Genomic DNA, 16,198 nt, shown 5'->3' on the forward strand with positions numbered 1-16,198 from the left:
GGGCTACAAAACTGCCTCATCCACCACTCTCCAGGCCTTTCAACTACCGCCTACCACTCTTTCAAGCATAGACAACTTTCTGCGTGAGAAATGCTTCAAAAACCTAAGCAGTATTAAAAACGCCTTCAGTGGCTTCATCGGCACCAGAAGGCAAGATTTTTATGTTACTGACATAAATACACTTGTTTTGCGTTGAGAAAAATGTATTGATTCTAATGGTGCTTATTTCGATCAATAAATTTTTGTTTGAGCCCAGATATGTTCATCTGAATTTAAAAGTTGAAAACTGCAAAAACTTTCTTGTCAACTTGATAAATATCTGAGTAGAGCTTGGTAGTTTATACAAATATATATATATATATATATATATATATATATATATATATATATATTAGCAAAAGTACCCGTCGTTGACTGGGTTCAAAAACAGCCTACAGAAAATGGACTCTGATTTATGAAAGTATGATAGGTTATGAAAAGGGTTGTAAAGAGATAGCTTCGAATTTGGGGGTATCAAAACTAAAGCAAAATACGATAAAAGTAAAAATAAAATAGATAAACCTCATAATTTATTATACCATACCTGTTCACACTGAAACACTTATCACAATATTCTGTGGATCTATATTAAAAAACCTTGTTAAACTTTGTGACATATTTCCATTCTATGGAGGTCAGGTGCGAACGAACACCCTCATAATGTTATTATACCATATTTCTTCAAACTGAAACATAATTATCAAAGTATACTTACGCAGATAGATATGAAAAGTCTTTATTAAAGTTTGTGCCTATTTCCATTCTATGGAGGCCAGGCGCGAATGCAGACCCCACAATTTTATTATACCATCCCTATTTAAGTTAAAATATACTTATCAAAGTATTATTATGTACATCTATATCAAAAACACTTGTAAACGTTTTTTTAATTTCTAAATTTTTTTTCCCATACTTTGTGGACCAGGCGCATACGCAGACCCCACAATTTTAATGAATCATCATTATGCCAGATCAAACATACCCATTCCTGTGTCTCGATACATCTTCTATAATTATATGTGATCAGTTTTCTATAATAGTCAACCATATAGGAGTCTATTCGTGACCAGACACACACACACAGACGTTCAGCTTATATATATATATATATATATATATGGAAGTGGCATAATGTAATGGTTATGAGCTTGCACTGTGGATTTTGCATGCAGAGTTAGATTTTTGTCGAGGCTACTCCAGCACTTTCACTAATACCCTTGAGAAAGGTATGAACCCTAACCCTTCCACTTCCTCCAGCTATGAATTACTTAAAGTAGACTAAACTTGGTTGTGGACCTTGTAAAAGAGAAGGATAACTAAAAAATAACAAGGTTTCTTTGCTTATCCCAGCATTGTTCAACTTTTACTCGTTTCTCGACTCAAGCAATTTAGGGGAAGTATAGTTGAAGATTACACACTTTACTGTAGACTCTTCATACAGGCACCCTAAGATGGAAACATGAGGTGCCGTCAATAAGTTTCCAGATTTTATTTGTCCTGGTATTTTAATTTGTTGTAGACTCTTGAGAATTCAGCATATTATTGCTATACATACTATGAGATGACTGAGCAATTTTTATGATTTCAGGTTCAAATGAACAGCTACAGCAGGAATTGAAATACACTCTACTAAAGCCTGATTGTCACAGCTGATGAATTTCAAAAATGTAATCTGGACGTGACATTTTAGAAGAACGATATGCAATAAATTCTTTTTTAAACTTGAAAAAATGCCACAGAAGTGTATGGAATGCTTCAGACTCCTTTTGGACCATCTTGCATGAATCGAGCATCAGTTTTTGAATGGCATAAGAGATTCAAGGAAGGCAGGGAGTCTGTGAGGGATGATGAGAGGGGTGAGAGAAGTAAGGAAGTCAGAACAGTAAAGTTGATAGACCAAATAAAGAATGGATGAGGACCGTCGTATGTCTATAGAGATAATAAGTGCACATTTTTATTGGTGAGAAACTCAAGATGTAGAAGATTTGTGCAAAGTTTGTTCCAAGGGTGCTTCATCCTTGTCACAGACTGTTTGACCAAGATGGGCATCAAGACAATTCATCACCCTCCCTATAATATAGACCTTGCTCCTTGTGACCGTTGGTTATTCCCTACACCCCAGGAAAACCTTAGAGATTGTCATTAGAAGACAATTGAGGAGATGAAAGAAACTGTGCCAAGGATTATTGACATGCTCTTACAAAGGGACTTCCATGAGGCCTTTCAGAAATTGTTGGAACAGTACAACAAGTGCATTGCAGCCAGAGAAGATCACTTTGAAGGGGACTAGAGTTTCATGTGTATAACCAATAAAAGTGACCATACGAAAAAAAAATCTGGAAATTTATTGAAGGCACTTTGTATATTGTGTCTCAAGACTGAATGACAGCCTTTTATTTAGATAATTTAAATAAATTTTTATTTAGAGAATTTAAATAAAGATGTGTGTAAATCAAAACATATGCAGATTAAAATTAGCAATATTAGCATTTCCATAAAGACATTTCCATTGATGCTAAGAAAAGCTTAACCACAATCAACATAAAGTATTTGGCCAACACCTGCAATCTTCACAAAGATCTGAAAGGTTTAGAAAGGAAAGAAAAGCGGATCACTTCAATCTTATGCCTCTGTTGGAAAGGACAAGGTTTCTATGGAAAACAATAAATGGAACATTACGTGGTGTTTCATAAAACCATCAACATAACATTTTTATATATAATTACAGGCCCAAATTCTTATATATATTCATTTTTTCTTTTAACACAGTTATTACATTGTTTTGGACGATTAAAATAGCTTCAAACATTATTAGCAATGTCTACCCAGTCATTTATTTGTTATCATTTATGTTGGAATAATCATAGTAGTAGTAGTAGTATTTGAGTAATCACAGTACAGCATAATCACGCTGGATCACCGAAGTTAAGCAACATTGAACCTGGTCATTACTAAATGGGTGACCATTTGGGACTTCCAGGTGCTGTATGTGCTCTCCGCTTATCTTTGCATTGTTTCCAGTTGTCCTGGACTTCTTGCTACAGTGTTGATTCAAGAGAGGTGTGGTTGGCGATTGCCCAACACTTGCCTCACAGTTACACGCGCAGTTGCCCTTTGGTCTTTCAAGACTGTACAGAGGCATCAATATTTGAATAAATGTTTTAAAGCACAATGTAAATCAAAACTATAACGTCACACCATAAGTAATTATTTTCTAGCAATGTTTTAAGTCCAAATAAGTCAGTTGGTAAAACATCAGATCTCAATGTTTCCGTTTTGAGTGCACACCATTGCATCCATTTCATTTGTTGGAAATTTGTTTACTATTAATATTTCTGAAATTAGTTAAAATTTGATATTTCAAAATCAAATTCCATAATGTATTTTATGATAAAAATTTAGTGACAAAATCTCTAAAATTCTTTTGAGAAATAATTTGATATTGGAATGGATATTCAAAGCAACAAAATTACAGGAACAAATAAAATAGTTTATTTTATTTGTTGGTTCTAAAACCTAAAATTATACTGTTTTTTTTTTTTTAAGTTATCTCATCCTTGTATATTATATATGATACATTTAGGAAAAATGGCATTAGTGTTAGAAGATAAATGGCAAAGTTAAGGAGGAACCAAGCACTAGGAGGATATAAATACACATCATTCAATAAGTGTCATAGCTGACAGAAGATGCTTTGATGCTATAGATCAATTTGATTTTTATAAAGTACTAACCTTTAAATGGCAATTTAAGCTCAATTACATTAGTTTAGAAATTACAGTTATTTAAATAAACTTACTGTTCCACGTTTTTAAGACCTTGGAAAATTTTTAATTTCACACATTGATTAAGCATTGTGTTCTGATGAGTAAAAATACTATTCAAGCAAAGCAATGGCTAAGTTTTATTCAGATTCTAGTCTTCCGGAAACAGTTAAAGAGGAGGTGCTATGCTGGTTTTAAATGTGGTCATAAACGTTAATCGCTTAGTTGGCCAAATTTAGTAGTTGTCAGAGAAAACAAAGTCCACAAATTTGTTTTGGTAGATCGTAAATTTAAGTTGTGTGAGATAAAGATGCTGAAGTGTATTCACCATTTTGCATGAACGCTTGTCAATGAGAAAGAAGTGTATAACGCATTTACAGTCAATTAAAAACAGCAACACGTCAGAGCATCATTTACAACTGTTTCAATGCAATAACAAAAAGAGGAGGGGGGGGGGCATCAATATCTGACAATGGACGAAACTTGGATCCACCAGTTCACTCCAGAGTCAGATCAGTAGTCAGCCGAGTGGACAGCAACAGGTAGAAGCCAAGATGCAAACAAGGCAGAGTTTCGGCTTTCATATTTTGGAGATGCAGAATTCATTGATGCATTGAGTCATTACCAGTGAATATCATCATAACATTAGAGATGTTTGGGTTTTTTTACTCACATTCACCCCTAACAGTGCATATCGCCACTTGGACATAAGGGGCTACTATTTGGAACCATGTCTTAGAAAGATAAACAAGATGTTGGTTTACATTACATTTAAACTTCTGCATGTAAGTCAGGGAAGCAGGAAGGGAATTCCAAAGTCTAGCTGTTCAAGGGAAGAAACTATTAGAGTAGAAAGCTTTCTGGCATTTAGGGACCTTAGTGAAGGGGTGTGATTTTGCTGCTAAGCGAGTTTGTCGAAGGCGCACAAGCACAACACGGTCAGAGCACATTCCATTAAAATACTCCTAAAACAGGCACAGAAACACAACATTGTAGCAATGGGAGTTGGACCATATCTAAGATGGAGAGATTAAGGGTAAATGCACCAGCCCAGATGTGGCAACAATATTCCTTGCATGGGTGAGTGGTGGCTTTGTAGAGGTACAGGATACTCAAATGTGAGTAGTCTTCTAGCACGATAGAAGGAACCTACCTTTTTTGCAGCAGCCTTTGCAATGTCTTCAATATATTTGTTTCAGTTTATATTTACTGTGAACGTTAAACAGAGTTTGAAGGAAGAATAATTAGAGAGTTATTTGTCATTGATATCAGTGGTTGGGGAGGTTTCTTGTAATTGTTAAAGGAGAGCAGCTTAGTCTTACTAATATTAAATGTTACTATTCATTAGTAATACCAAACGACGTACCGTTTAGCGCTGGACAAGGCACATTTTGCGACAATCTGACAATCATAGTTTTTAAATCAGTAATTAATAGATTTTTCCCAAGTCAAATGGATTCAGAATAAAATTTTCTTAAAAATAGCATTTTAATATTTTTTGTTGTGATTTTGTAGATTCCAAGAAACTGCAATTTAATTTTGCCTATTAACTATGAAACACCCAGCCACGGCGTGTCTGCAAGCAGTAGATGACTTTTTGGACGCATGAGTTTTAAGTCTGTTCATATAAATACTAGACACAGAAGTTCTACTAGTCAATGACGTTTCATATTTTTAAAACAATAAGAGAAAAGAATAGTCTTTATCACGTGTGACTTGAACAAAATCCGTGCAACTTTCCAGTCATTTTGGAGTTGAGGCTTTCAAGTACAAAAATAAATCAGGATAAAAACTTCATTCAAACGGTATGTGATAGCCACTATTTTTATTTCTTGTTATAAAATTTGAAAAGAATTGGTTAAGAAATTTTGAGTGAGCACCAACATTTGTTTTCTGAGCGTCGTATGTCAAGAACAATGTGTGATGTAGTCATGTAAATTCATGACAGAACGATTTACAAAGTGACTTGTAGCAATAAAGTATACATTTTTAGTTTTAATTATTAGAAAGCATCAGTTTTTAATTATGAAAAGAAAAATATTTTTGGCAAAGTTTTATTTTAATGTTGGAAAAAATTTTTTTAAATATTCAATTTAAACAAAAACTTGAATAGAAAAATGTTTGGTGCTTATGCACTTATGTTACTGTCCTATTTTTTTTTTTTAAATAGTATTTTCAAGTTAAATTCAAGTTTCACAATATCGTTTTTTATTATTAAATTGTTAGGTGAAAATACAGAATAATTACAAAACACTCTCCCCTCCCGTATTATGACTCGATTTCTAAATAACATCATTTCAGTATGGTAACATAAGTGCATAAGTACCAAAAGTTTATTTGTATAAAAATAAATGAAAAACATGTTTAAATGGGATAGGAATATACGTATAATACAACAAATAAGACGTCCAAAAATGTTATTTTTTATACGTATTCATATTGTATTCTGTTAATTAATAAATATTGAACATTTTAATAAAATTGGTTGATTTCCTGAATTTTGATAAATTTTTTTTAAGTAAGGCGAAGTTGGGGGGGGGGGGCGACTCTAAAATAGAGTCTCAGAAACTTCTGTAACACTTTATTTAGAAACCCATTCTCAGCATGGAGATACGGTGTTTTATAACTATTCTGTACTTTCGCCTAACAATGCAATAAAAAAGGATATTGAAAAACTTTAATTTTAAAATAATATTACAAAAATAGCGCTGTAATTTTGTTTTATTTCGTTAAATTGTTTTTGTTTAATTCAAACGGCTACACTCGACACCACTTTTTTACTTGAGTAAAAAACGTTTTTAAAGGAGTTAAAACACAAACCACTTATCAAGTTAAGTAAAAGAAAAACTTATCTTGCCTATGGTAACATTTATTAGGTTTGTTTTACAATCTACAGAGGTATGAAAAAGTGGTCAAAAAACAAATATATAACAAATAAATGTTACCAAAGGCAAAATAAGTTACTCTTCTGCCTACTTCGATAAATTTTTGGTGCTGTAAATGCTTATTCCGTTTAAAAAACAGATAGTATAGACCGTTACATGAGAACAAGAAAAAAAAAATGGCCACAATGTCTCTTAAAAAGTTTCAAGACTCGACGATGACTTAAAAATAAAAAATTATACAAAATAATGGTAGAAACCCACCCATTAATTGTCACAGCAACTTAAAGCAGTTAAAATGAAACTTAATTATGCTAATTAGTTTAATGTACTTGAAAATATAATTCTAATCTGTACAAAATTTTTTTTCATTTGCTATGCTACAAGCCATATTTTGTTAATAATTTCTTTGAATTGTATCATGGTTGCCATTTTGGATTTTTCACGGTGTAATGATGACAAATGATAATCAGAAGAATATTTCGCATGATGATAAAACCTCACCTACCATTTTTTTTAGTTTTTATGAGGTTTCTACTTAAAGTTCTGAAAACAAAACTTAATTATGCTAATTAGTATGCTAATTAGTTTAATGTACTTGAAAACACAATTCTAACCCATACAAAAGATTTTTTAATTTGATATGGTGCAATGACGACAAACAATAATGTCCATCAGAATAATATTTCTCATGATGATAAAGACTTACCTTCCACTTTTTTTTTTTTTTAACTGTTTTTATGTTGTTTCCACTTAAAGTCGTTAAAATGAAACTTAATTATGCTAATTAGTATGATAATTAATTTAATATACTTAAAAACAATTCTAACCTGTATAAAATTTCCTTTAATTTGATATGCTACAAGCCATATTTTGTCAATAATTTCTTTGAATCGTGTCGTGGTAGCCATTTTAGATTTCCTGGTTGAATCTTGGATTTTTCATGACGTGATAATAACAGATGTTCATCAGAATAAAGCTTCATATGATGATAAAGCTTTACTTATCGTTTTTACTTAACTGTTTTTATGATGTTGCCACTTTAAGCCGTTAAAATGAAACTGAAATATGCTAATTAGTCCGGAAGTTACCAAGTGAGATGGTCGTAAATACAGCCATCTGAACCTTCATGGTATTATGATATGTCCAAAATTTCATCTGAATTTACAGCTTTTTAAAGATGGGTTAGTCTGTAAATTGTGCAAATTTCCTACCATTTTCAGTCACAAACTTTATATGCATTTGAATAGAACTGACTTAAGACAAATGTCCAGTGAAACAAGGCATTTTTTGATATTTTGATGGTCAAAACTTCAGTTTTAATGAACAAATTTTTAAAAATTAAAGATAATATTTCTTAGTTTTTATGCTATTTTCAATAATGCTTTATTTGAGTTTATTTCATGTAAAGAAAAAAATTGTTTGGTATTGCTATATTCATTTACGGTCCTATTCCACTACAGTCTGGAGGTCATTTTTTAATGATTCTGCCATTGTTTTAGATTTATATAAATTCGTTCTTCCCTCATGCAAGCTATAGAGCGCTGTATCAAATATACCCATCTCGGACACAATATTATCAGGAAGGTCAATGAATATCAGGAATAACAGCAGTTCAAGGGTCGACCCATGAGGCATTCCAGCATTAATGTTATGCTGTTTGGATGTAAGGCCATAAAAGACAACCTGAATGGTTGTATTGTCTAAGAAGAATATAATTATATTTAGCATTCATCCAGTTATTTTCATTAGCAGCCCTTCATGCTAGACTTTATCCAGTGCATGGTATATGCATTCAGAGATGACAAAATATCTGCAGTAGAATGACATTGCCTAAATCCATACTGTTTGTCAGAGAAAAGATTAGCTTTTGCAAGGTGGTGGAACAGTGCTTGATTGATTAAGGTTTCAAAGATTTTAACCAAGAGGGGGAAGGAGACTAGGAGGGTGATAATTGAGAGAGTCAATCCTTCCACCAGAATTTTTGTACACTGGTACCACAGAGGTCATGTCCCAGCTATTAGAGAAGCAAGATTGAGCAAGGCATTTATTGTAGAGATTGGAAAGTAGCTCAGCTAAGCAATTTTTAATTCAGGCCCACATACCTTGGAGGTGTCTAAGTTTTTTTTTTATAATATTCAGATTATCAAGTGTGGCTTCAGTCCGCATAGGGAAATTTACGAGGATTTAAAGAAGTTCATAAAATATAATCACAAATGAAGAAAAGAAAACTTCTTCACTATGATAATGCACCTTGTCGCAAGCTGATGACAAAACTACAAGAATTGCTTCCACACCCACTATTTTTTTAAATATAATCCTCAGTGATTACTATTTTGAGGCAGAAAAAAAGATGTCAAAGTGTTTAAAAACTTTTGGAATAAGTGCATCAGTGTAGAATGAGACAACATTAATAAGTAAAACAGAATTTTGCCTAGAAGTTGTCTTATTAGTAAGACTTGGAACTTATCGAGCAATGTGTCATGTTTTACTCAGAAGAAAACTTAAAATTAGTTAACAGAATGCGTCCATTGTTTTATTTGCAAATATTTGCTTGTCTTAATGAAAATATTTTGTCATCAGAAAAAGAAATCTTTCTTAATCTATTTTAAAATATTTTTTTTTACCTCAACTTTCTACAAAATTTCATTAAGAACATTGAGAGAGCATGGATAAGTATTGGGAATTGCATAATTTCTACCCAGAAATGATTTTTTTAATAAAATTTAATAGGAAAAATAAAAAGATTTCTCATAACTCTTGCAAAATTGAAAATAAAATTTAAGTCTACAAAAAATAAAAATATTGATTTGAAGCAGATCATGACTAAAACGTGTGAAATTGAAATCGAATTTACCACCTGTTTCTAAAGCTTTGTTTACGTTATCACCTGACAATCAGAAAAGGTATAATGTCAGAATAAATCAGGTGTTATTGACCAGAATGACATTAAACTGCATGTTTTATGCTGAATTTATCACAGTTCACAAACACAATATGTAAATAGCTAAAATTCAAATAAAAATTTTCTCCGGTTCAGAGTGATCAATTACATTAAAGGAAAATCTTATTTCTATGTATTTGCACATCCGACTATTTTTAAAAAAATACATGTGTGAATTGAGTATGATCTAAAGACGGTTAAGGAAAAAATATACTTTAATTGACACGGCAAATTAGAAGGGGGAGGGGTAAAAATACTTTCATTTTTTATAGGTCAAACAGTCATCAGATAATTTTGTCTTTCTTGCTTTTTGTCAGTTATTAAAGTTTGTTCATAAATGAGGGAGGCACACGAGTGGGGGTGGGGATAATGTTATTAAGAATGTGTCGGGTGAGAAAGACATTTTTTTTTTTTACTTTTCTAGATAACCTTGCTAAAAGATTAATTGATTATATTTGGAATACTTGAAGTGGAACAATTTTCTGAGATTGCAATCGAAACCTTTTCTTCAATACTTATATCTAAATATTATCTCAAGTAAAACAAAAAAAGGTTTCATCCTACCGATACTCTTTATGTATGCATTTTTTTTTTTTTTTTTTTTTTTTTTTTTACACACAAATACAACATCTCTCACACTTGTTAGTAATTAACCCAAATTAAAATATAACTTCAACACTCTTTACACGTATGCAGCCTCTTTTTTCCTTGCATCAAATGTTTTTGTTAACCACACAATTTCTTTTCATTACTTTAGCCTTAAAAAATGGCTTTCAATTTTTCTCTCAATCCACCATGTCTAATATAACGTTCACTCAAGTAGAAATTTGTCAGATGTTTTTATCTAAAAATACTGAGATGGCAACAATCATGCTTCCACAAATGTTAAATACTTGTATTCTTTATTATAATGGTTAGAAAGAAAATTTTAAAAAATGTCACTGATCTTTCATAATAAGACTAGGAAATTCTCTAGCCAACTTTTTTCTTTTAATGGAAATTGTTCTAAACAAAACATGAAGCCACTAGATGTAAGGAGCTAAACTAAAAAAAAAAAAAAGACGACCAATTTATAGCCAATGATAAGTGTCAGATGGATAGATCCAAATCAAGACAACAATTCTTCATTTTTCAAAAACATTGCTCATAGGATGTGAGAGCCTAGGGAAATGTTTTTTCTTTTTTTTAAATAAAAGGTAAAAAATGTGAATTTTGTGTTGGATTTTTCTTTAGTGATGGGAGATCTTTAAAAGTGAACATCTGTACCACTTGCAATATTATACAGAGCTTTGTCACAATTCAGCCTAGAATTGATACTTATTACTACTGAGATTAAGGCAAATCAAATCTATGATGATGAAATCTAATGAATGGAGGGTTAAGAAGGATATTCTGACCAACTGTTGTCCCTAACAACATTTTTTATATAGATTGCTAGCATGGTTGGTAGACAAGGCAAAGGATGATGCAAGTTAAGCCATTGCATTTTCTTCTCATCTAACTCCACTCCTTTTTCTTTCTTTCTAAAATGTAACACTGACAACAAAAAAGGTAAGTAAGAACTACTCAGAACCATTGATCACATTTTCACCCCAAACAAGGCACAGTGCCACTTTGATGTAGGGAGCTACTATCAGGGTCATAAGTTGAAGGGACATTATGAAGGGGGATGAGTAGCAATGTTCACATTGCACTTGAACTTCTGCATGTCAGTACAGTTGGGAAAGCAGGAACCTGGAAGGGAATTCCAAAGTCTAGCAGTTCTGGGGAAGAAACTATTCAAGTAGAAGGCTTTCTTACGTCTACAGATTTGTATTGTGTAGGGGTGGGATTTTACTTCTTGTCGGGGTATTTACATCAAGGGGGCACAAGGGCTTGTAGTTCAGCAGAGCATCCACCATTAGAATACTTGTAAAACAGGCAGACAGACGCAACATTTTGATGTGACAGAGATTGAAGCTTAGTTGACCGTTGAGGACCTATCAGGTTGGCGAATCTTTTGAACCCTGTCTAGAAGTGAAAGACTAGTAGCAGATGCACCAGCCTAAATGTGACAATACTCCATACATGGGTGAATGGTGACTTTGTGGAGGTACAGGATACTTTCAGGTGTAAGTAACTTTCTAGAATGGTAGAGAGAGCCCACCTTCTTTGCAGTAGCCTTGGCAATGCTATCAACATATGTCCCAACTCATGTTCCCTGAAAATGTTAAGCCAAGGAGTTTGAATGAAGTACTTTCCAGTAACATATCTTTAGTCATAGCTATTAGTGGTTGAAAAGGTTTCTTTTAATTATTAAAGGAAATGAGCTAAGTCTTGGCACTAGAGCATCGGCACAATTGAATGCTGAAAAAAGAATTTTCAAACCACATCCAATACAGTAAAATGCTATAAACAGCAGCTTTCAAACGACATAACACCACTGCTTCAGAATGAACAACCTTTACTCCTGATCTGAAATGGAACACGTACATCAAGTCTGTTGCCATGGTCGCTGGGATAATGGTGGGATCCTTCTACCGCTCCAGAAGAAATTCCACTACTGATGCAATTCTCTATCTGTATAAAAGCCAAGTACATCCAAGGATGGAGTACTGCTGCCACATCTGGGCAGGAGCTGCTAAAAAAGCCTATCCTGCCGTGACAGAGTACAAAATAGACTTCGTAGCCTAGTGGAGGATGCCCTTTTCTCTTCCCTGCAATCTCTCCCACAGAAGAGACGTTGCGAGCCTGTCGTTGTTTTATCGTTATTTCCATGGCAAGTGCTCGTCTGAGCTCCAATCTCTGGTCCCTCCTCGCCAATCTTTCACGAAAAACACCGGTCTAGCTGAAACCACTATCAGTAATTTTCCCCACTCTTTATCTGTGTCTAAATCAAAACACAGATTCCATGAACAAAGCTTCTTTCTTAAAAGTGCACGCCTGTGGAACTCTTCCGTTTGCCTGTTTCCCACCCGACTACAACTTGGATGTCTTCAAGTCCAACATAAACAAATTCTTGATGAATCGCCCCCTTAAGTAAGACACTTTATCAAATCTCCAATACTAATGATTACTATGATATTGTCTCATTGATTACTGTAGCTGCAATAACCCTTATCCCAGAGTGGCTTCTGGGCCTTGATAAGTGGTGACCTTTATGTAAAAAAAAAAAAAAAAAAATGTTGGAAACAGTATTACTGAATGTATATCCATACAACTGACCTTAAACAATCACAAACAATACAAAAAAATAACAAAATGAACTTTTATCGATGCAAACATCTAAATCTCAATTCATGTATTTTATTGCCATCATTCTTTAATTGGAATTATTCAAGAGATAAGATTCATAATACTTCCAATAACAACAACATGAAATGTTTCTCAGTCAAAAAGTCGATTATGTAAATTATTTTTCGCCAAATTGACCATTTGTAATTCACTCAATATTTTCTCAATATTAAAATTTAGTTAATATTTTGACAAATTTTTAATAATTCTTCAAAAAGTACTATTGATTATGCACCAAATTTCTTTAAAATTTTTTCTGAAGATCTTTTATGTTATATAGCAGGTGGAAGGTTCGAGATTAGGGTTATATTAATCTTACAGAGTGAACTCCCTTACTTAAAAAAAAAAAAAAAAATGAAACAGCAGGTTTAAAAAACAACACAATATGAAACAGGTTTTTTGTTTTGTTTTTTTTTGTTCTTTTAACACTTTTGGCTATTGTCCAGAAGATAGGCTCCATTTTGTTATGGAAAAAAGGGAGGGGTGGGGTATAATTTAATAGTAGAACAATTTAACCATTTAAATTCTTTCCAATTGAGTTTGTGTGGAGGAAAAAACATGGAACTCATTTCTGTGATGCTTGTACATGGTCTTGAACAATATGCAGTATAAGAAATCAATTTTGAAAGTTTAGCTATCTACAAAACTGTTCTGTTCTAAACAATTGCATCTCCACCCCCAGTTTTTATTCCTGAAGATTCAGTTTTTATTCCTGAAGATTCAGTTTTTATTCCTGAAGTGTACTGTAAAGAGTTTTTTCATACAAAAATAAACATTTGAGAGTGTGATGAAAGAATTGGTTCAAAATATCAACTTTCATAGAACGTGGCAGCATATTTTATTAAATTTACATAATAAACCAAACGCACTACTAAAAATTGAACAAGTATTTGTATTGCCTTCTTGTTTACACACTTGCAATTAATTTTGAACCGGTTACTTTAGATATACTTTACATCTACAACAAATAACTGATGTTAATATTCCTTTTTGCCGTGAGAAAATGGAATTTTTTGCTTTATCACACACACACGACTCACAAAACTTTCATCTATCGTGTCCCATTAAATTCAAATACAAAATCTTTAATATTAAGCATATGGTTAATTGTAATGGTCAATTTAATATTAAACGTATGGTTAATTGTTATCAAAATCAAAACTGGCAGCACTCCTTTTCATTTATGCCATAATTCACATCACCTCTTATTTTGAAGTGTTCTCTCCACTGTCAAACACTCAACTTATTTTCCTCCACAATTCATCCTTCTTATTGCAGCCACTCCTCTCATATGCAAATTAACGCCTTTATATTTGTAACAAATCAACAAAAACTGTTATGAGCCAGAAATTAAATTAGTGTTAATATCTGGCAGATTCAGCAGCTTGTTGGCCATAATCCAGAAAAATCACCAGGTCAAAAAATAAAAACATAATTTATTAAATGCAAATTATTCTTTTTATGGCAAATTTTCTAAACTACTATGATTTACTTTCCCACGTGCCTAGGACTATTAGGTGCTCCTAATTTTCTGAGATGTCCTCTTGACCCAGGCTGCCTCTTCAACTCCTGGTGACTTTTTTTTTTTTAACTCACCTTCACCCCAAACAAGGCACATTGCCACTTGGACGTAAGGGGCTATTAATTGGGACCATTCCTATAAAAGATTTTGGTTTATGTTGCATTTGAACTTCTGCATATCGGTACAGTTTGAGAAGCAGGTAGCAGGAAGAGAATTCCAAGTGTAGCCATTCTAGGGAAGAAGCTACTAGAGTAGAATACTTTGACATTTAGGGATCTCAACAGTGAAGGGGTGTGATTTTGTTACACTAAGCGGGTTTGTCAGGGATACCTACTTGAGGCAACTTTCTAAACTCCAGCAGAGGTGTTCAAAGGCACTCCCAAACAAAACGATTCTCGTTACATTTTTGTACAATAAACGTTACCCTTCATTTTTACACTATTGGCCTGTGCTTATTTTTTTCTGCCATATTTTGTCTAGTGTCTCTGTGTGGTCATAAACATGATCATGTAATCATGCAACATTGTTTTTTAAATATTTAGAATTTTTTAATTTCATGCTTAAATCACAAATATTCAGAATAAAAACGAAATGTAAACAATTGTGTTAAGGAGAGGAAGGGGCGTCATACATTTTAATTTCAAAAATCAAGTAAGATTTCTAAAGACGAAAACATGGAATTGAAATAGTTTTAAATGCCTGAAAAGGTAAAAATTATTAAAAAAAAAAATCAAGAGAATTATGAAAAATCTATCACACAAATCCATTTTGGTAAAAAATGCATTATAGTTAACAAAAAAATCAATAACTTTTACTAAACACAATCACACTTTTCTACTTATATAAGTTTCATTATCTTTAAATTTGTTGAGTTTCTGAATTTGAAATAACGATTTATAATTTGAATTCTTCAAACTAATGTTCTCATCTTGCATATTAGTTCCATATGTCGGATGATGTAATCTTGAAGCGCCTTCAGATGTATCTTGTCGAACACTGGAACTTTTTTATTGAAACTTCTAGTACTTGGTACTTTATCCTTTACGCAATGAATTCTTGTGAAAAAACTGTGACAAAGTAAAATTCAGTTCTAAATGACAGTCTTCTGGAGGTTGAAGGTTCACCGTTCAGTGCGAAGGATATCAAGAATACAATTACAAGTTATTCAAGACTTCTACCGCTAATCACGGCTAACAAAAACGCATGGATTCAATAAATGGTTCCGTTTCAAATTTTGGAGTTCAACAAAACACACGTGAAAAAGGTTGGAGGTTGCATCGGTCAAAACATTGTGAAAATAGCACTCAAGATGACAACAGCAGTCCCAGTAATCTAAATAATGAATTTGTTATTGTCATTTTTAATCTGGCATTAGTGTCATCTTTTAAAAAATGACAACTGATTTCTTGGGCGTTTTATTAATTTCAGACTTAAAAAGATAAAAAGCTTACCCTCATCCAACTGGCAACAACTCCCAGACTTGTGCTCACGTTTCCTAAATGACTAACGATAGATTAAAAGTGACAATAACAAATTCATAGAAAATATATATTTTCAAATTAGCATTGACATTTGAAACATAAATAGATAAAAAAAATAAATTTCATCATCTTTGGTAAATGTTATTTTTTTTTCATTGTTAACTATAATGCACGTTTGCCAAAAGATGATTTTAAGTCTAAATATAAGCCAATCTAAATTATATTTCCTTTTGTCCCATTCTTTTTGTTTTTCTGAAATTACTGGGCTGATTCTGACTGAAACTTTGTATGGA

At 32.7% G+C, this 16,198-nt stretch overlaps 2 protein-coding genes across 2 annotated transcripts in view; one reads left to right on the forward strand and one right to left on the reverse strand.

The window, feature by feature from the left end:
• The window catches only part of LOC145288097 (tetraspanin-7-like), a 77,431-nt gene that overhangs the window by 56,487 nt on the left and 4,746 nt on the right, over window positions 1-16,198 (reverse strand). The gene's annotated exons all lie outside the window — the stretch shown is intronic.
• LOC145288095 (deoxyribodipyrimidine photo-lyase-like) overlaps window positions 5,485-16,198 on the forward strand; it is a 118,830-nt gene continuing 108,116 nt past the window's right edge. Inside the window, exon 1 of the mRNA XM_080136152.1 lies at window positions 5,485-5,608. The gene's annotated coding sequence lies outside the window, so the exon portion shown is untranslated. The remainder of the gene's footprint in view (window positions 5,609-16,198) is intronic.

The sequence above is a fragment of the Euprymna scolopes genome, chromosome 11 (assembly GCF_053919585.1).
Source record: "Euprymna scolopes isolate OS-2025 chromosome 11, ASM5391958v1, whole genome shotgun sequence".
Taxonomy (NCBI): domain Eukaryota; kingdom Metazoa; phylum Mollusca; class Cephalopoda; order Sepiida; family Sepiolidae; genus Euprymna; species Euprymna scolopes.